The sequence below is a fragment of the Lipotes vexillifer genome, unplaced genomic scaffold, assembly GCF_000442215.2.
Source record: "Lipotes vexillifer unplaced genomic scaffold, Lipotes_vexillifer_v1.1 scaffold42, whole genome shotgun sequence".
NCBI classification, from domain to species: Eukaryota; Metazoa; Chordata; class Mammalia; order Artiodactyla; family Lipotidae; genus Lipotes; species Lipotes vexillifer.
The window spans coordinates 1,105,260-1,110,786 of NW_006783436.1; positions in this window are offsets into that span (position 1 = coordinate 1,105,260).

The window sequence follows — 5,527 nt, forward strand, 5'->3', positions numbered from 1 at the left end:
CAAATTTAACCTAACAATGGGGATTCCCTCCCTCGCCTCATTCCTTCCCTTGTTTTATAGTCATCTTTAGTTCTTTTAACTAATATTTATTGAAGGCACTGGGCTGTGTTCCTTCCAGGCACTGGGCTACGTCCTGAAGGTCTCTGAAAAGTCGCGCTCGCTAGCTGACCGTCTAGAGAGCGGATTGTCTGTAATAAATTACAATCAGCACAACAACTGCTGGAGTAGGGCGTGAGGAGAGCACAGCGCAGGTGCGGATGTCGGAAAGCCAGGGGAGACTCTATAAAGCAGGTGGCATCTGTGCTGAGACACGAAGAGGGAGAAGGAGTTACCCAAGCCGAAGGAGGAGAAATACCTGAGTGTCAGGTTTGCCTGTAACCTGCTGGGCATGTTGGACAAGTTACTCTACCACTCAGAGACTCAGCTTTTTCATCTGCTCAGCAGAGCTAGCTCATGGGGTTTCTGCCAGGATTCTGTAGGAGAATATATAAAAGCGCATAACATCAATCCAGGCGGTGGCAAATGAACAAGAACTGTTAAGATGGTGCTGCATGGGTAACAGCCTAGCAGTGAGAGACCTGGTTGTTATGGGAACCACACTCAGGTTTTTTGGGATATCCAATGGGACCCCAACGAACAGTGACTCTCCTGAGTTTGGAATAATTGGAGAAAAATTCAGAGGAGTAATTACGGAGGCCAAAATATCACCTTTCAAATGGCAATAGCTAAATTGGAGAACGAGGCCTGGAACAAGGGAAAACAGAGCTTGAAGGCACCCAGCCTGAGCAGATCTGGGCACGGCAGCTTCTCAAACAGAAGCCTGCCTGGGGAAGACTCAGCAGGTGGAGCTGCAGAGGAAAACTCGGGCTCATTCCCAAGACAGGAAGGGGAGGAGAGAAGCCAAGCTTGCCTGTGCTTTTTTTGCCATTTTTCCAGCGATGGACTTGCGGGGGCAGAATGAGTGAAGGACGAAGCATGGTCGGAGTTTGCTTTGGAAACCACTCTCCTGCGGAGATGGGGGTATGGGGGGGGGCCGTCCCTCTAACACAGTGTTACCAGGGCATGGGGGCTGGGGCGTGGGTGGTATTCTGTGGGTGGAAAGGATGCGGAGGTGTTGATGAGGTAGGATTGGCAGGCAGGGGCCAGGTCATGAAAAGCCTAGTGTGCCAGGCAAGGCAAATGAACAGAAGGTGGGATGGCTGCAGAGAAGAGTCACAGGCCAGGACTGCAGAGGAGACTTGACTAGCGTGGCTGGCATTGCAGAGCGTACAGATATAGTGGCACCAACCATCGTGCTTATAGGAAGAGAGAAGCCTGGCACCCTGGTTCTGCCAGGCCATTAGGAAGTTGAGGATGCAGGCGAGGAAGTGGGATCTGGACCAGACAGGCTTGAAGTGAAAACAGTAGGGAACAATATTCTTGGGCAGCCTCTAGGAGTCAAGAGCCAGGGGTCACAATCAATTCAAAGAGGAAGGTAGAATTTGGGTAGGGGAGTGGAAAATCTGAATGGCTAAAAGAATATAGGAGGGAGCAGCATTCTCAGATTTTTTCTTGAAATTGAAGATTTTTGCATGATAAGAAGATCCAAGGGGTGGCCCCGAAAATGGGCAGCTTAAGAGGAGTAGTGATAAATGTCCTTAGAGTTGACAAGGTCAAGGATGTAGAGGGGTTGTCTACAAGGACATGGAAGCTCCCAGGATGAGGCCAAAGTTCAAAAGGAGAAGAGACATTTTACACCTTTGACACATGGTATTGGGTCAGTTATAGTAGCTATATATGATGGAACCAAGAAAGATACGAAAACCTTCAAAATAGCAACAACCATCAGCCCCAAAATTGACTAACCCACCTGGTTTATGCAAGGATGGAGTCATAAAAATATAGATATTCACATTTGTGGAATATAGACCTTGTGACATTTACAGAGAGAGCAATAATGATGTCTTTTTTTCTTTTTTCTACGAAAGGAGAATGTGCCGTGCTGGCCGCAGGTCTGTGTAGGAAACCATCACAAAATGTGTGTCCCCTCCAGTGACCAATGTACTCCCTCTCTCGCCAGAAGCAGACAACCCAGAGAGTGCTCCCAAACTGTACATCCATCGAGTAGCCTAGAAGCTCATCTGCAAGCGAGATAACACATGGGCTGCGAGTTTGTGAGAGAAATGCAATCTCTTCCACATACACAGAACCAGACGGCATCTATCCCGTCAGCTGATATCTGTGATTATCACTATTATTTTCCATAATTGCCCTCTGGGTTCTGCTTACTTGTACCTTGCTAAGTACTTGTAATTATCCAATAAAAGATTTGGAGCTAAGCTAGTTCAAAAAAGAAACTGAGGCCAACATGACGCAATATGTACAGCAATTCCATCTCATGATGCTAGATACTTTCAGCTATAGAGATGCCTTTTATTAAAATCAGATGGAATATGTTCACTTTTGTTGTGGCATTCAGTCATCTTAGACAACTCTACAAATATGCTGTGGGGGAAGAAAAAGGAAGCAAAGAGGGGCTAAAGTATTTCTGACGAATCTTGAGGTACGATCTTAGCAATAGTTCATTGCCGGGAAGAATCCTTGAGAATGCCAACCTTCATTGTAGTGATCTAGAAGGAAAGAGCTTTGAAAACAGACCTCCTTTCCCCCCCATAGATTCCCCTGTCAAGATACATAAAAGAATTCAGACTAATCAAAAAGCCCAAGTGAGCTGGCTGGCTAACTAGGACAGGCCCAGCCTTGAGTTCAGAGAGCTTTCTAATGTGTTCCACCTGTCTCTCCAAAGAACAAAGTTTACAGGATATGTTGATGGCAAAGGAGGCTTGCTTCTAAAGAGTGAGATGATCATATGGTAGCCGAAATGGCATATCGTCGAAGTTTAGCTCAACACCAAAAATACGGTCGCTCTTAATAAATGACCCATGCCCTCGATGCTGAATTTCTTTCTCTTTCTTCCTCCCTTCCTTCCTTCCCTCCCTCCTTTCTTTTCCGTTCTTCCTTCCTGTCTTTCCTTCTCCCTCTTTCTGTCTTTCTTTCTTCCTTTCGCGGTTTAACCATCATGAGAGGAGCAGCCAGCAGTAACGTGAAGACGTGAAGGGTCAGCTCTTAAGGCCCTTTATCATCTGGCCCACCTTACCCATCCAAACCAAGCACAGGATGGCTCCTCTTTACCCCAGCAAGGTGCACTTTTCATTGTCTTGTCCTTTCCCTCATCCCCTTCTCATACCTTCCTCCCCAACACACACAAGTTGGGATCATCCCTGCCTCTACCTGCCGTCCTGCCTGGATTTGTGTGCCCTTCTCAGCTATCTCTCCAAATCCTAAAAGGTTTGATTCATGTTCCATTCTCCATGAAATCTTGCCTAATGACACCAGCCAACACCAATCTTTTCCTTTCCTGATTATCCCTCCCGTTTACTCTCAAACCAAGGACGGAAATTGCTATTGTGCTTGGACTTGGGTCTTGAAGATTCCAAGGTTACCTCTGAGCTCAAGGGCACCACGGCCTTCTAGCAATGACAGTGAGAATGATATGGGAGGAGGAAACGGAGAGGCGTGTGTCTAGTATTTGCCAAGCCTGGTCTAAACCATCTAACTTGGTAGTGGTTGTATGGGAACTCAATTTTATGTTGTCCATATAATCCAGTTGTATGTAGTTCTATGCTCTTATGACCCTTCTGATAACATTCGCAGATTTTAAAGGGATTGACTGTTGAAGTTTTAGAGAGAAATAACCATAAATGATGTCATAGAGAGTTACAACCGATCGTTCTGGAGGGGCCCCTCAAGTTGGCCTTCCCTGCTTGGGGACTCCAAAAAGATGATGCACCCTGAGGATGCACCCAGGGATGATGGATTTCCTGGTGTGTTTTCTCATAAATATATGTATAAATGTACCCGTATGTCTATATGTTCTATATTTACATACTCAGTGTATAAACCAGATGAATAATTCATTTGCAATTGGAGACAGTCCTTCCCAGAAACTACACTTCCCAGGGCCACTTCTACAAGACACTTCCTTCTGAATAGAGGATGGGTAAGAACTTCGATTAGTGTCCAGGAAGTTGTCCAGGGAGCATGAAATCAGAACCTTTCCCCATTTTTTCCCAGTGGGTTAAACTGCTCTGGCCCTGCCATTTGCTAGCTGTGCTGGCTTTCAGCGAGTACTCAGCGTCTCTATGCCTCGGTTTTCCAGCGTCTATGCAAATAGTAATAGTGCCTAACTTATAGGATGGTGGTACAAAGTGCTTACAACACTAAGTAGCACCAGCTAAGCACTTATTCAGTGTTTGTTTCTTATGATTATTGTGTATATCTTTTCACCAGTACTTTAGAAATAGCATTTCCATAAATAATGCAACAGCCCTAATGGAATAATGAAGCCCATATTGATTTTTTTTAATCTTTAAAGATTATTCTAAATCCAGGAGTACCAAGTCGAGGGGCTTATTGTGTGAGATACATCTACTTTTTCCTTTCCTTTTTCTGTTGTGGCCTCTCCCGTTGCGGAGCACAGGCTCCGGACGTGCAGCCTCAGCGGCCATGGCTCAGTGAGAATGATATGGGAGGAAGAAACGGAGAGGCGTGTGTCTAGTATTTGCCAAGCCTGGTCTAAACCATCTAACTTGGTAGTGGTTGTATGGAACCACGGGCCCAGCCGCTCCGCGGCATGTGGGATCTTCCCGGACCGGGGCACGAACCCGCGTCCCCTGCATCGGCAGGCGGACTCTCAACCACTGAGCCACCAGGGAAGCCCTCCTTTCCTTTTATATACACCGTTTCTGGGAGTAAGCTCCACTCATGGTTCCACTTCTGTTCTCAATTTTTATTCATCAGACCACAGGAGCAGAAGGCTGTGTATCTGAATACAGCAAGTGAAGCCCCATAACCTCGATGGCTTTAGAAAACGCTTTCTGCGCTGTCACTTCCTGCAAATTCTTTTACTCAGAAACCGTGTTCCCCGTCTACCCTCCCTAAGTCTGTGATTTTCTCCCCCTCCCCGGTGGGGCCTGGCGCCCTTCAAAGATGATTGACACACACGGAAGGCAACTGTACGCAGGTCTTCTAGATGATTCACGGCTGGGTTGGCCCTCCTGCTGGCGGGCTGGTACTTATTCCGGAAACACCGGCAAGTAGAAGGTTTTGATGCCTTAGTCTCATTTTGTTGTCGTTGTTAATAATAAGGTAGTAGCCACACCTACCACAGTTTCTACTGGATAAAAACGTGAATGGGTTTTTTTTGTTTTGTTTTGTTTTTTAAGCTTCAGTTCTCTACAAAGTGCACACAGTTCCCAGGTGGGGCAGGTAGTCTAGAGCACTCTGGGACGGCTGGGGCGAGAAGCCAGCTCTTTTGCAAGTGAAGTATCCAGAGCCCGCCCTGCACCCCAGCCCGTGACTAGAATTTCTCCTCCTTCCCTCCCTGGTTGTTTTACAAGGTATCGAATGACTGTCGGCACCCAGTCAATGTGGAGGCCAAGAGAATAGAATCAACACCTTCCTACCCTCTCCCCTCCCCTCCCTCCCC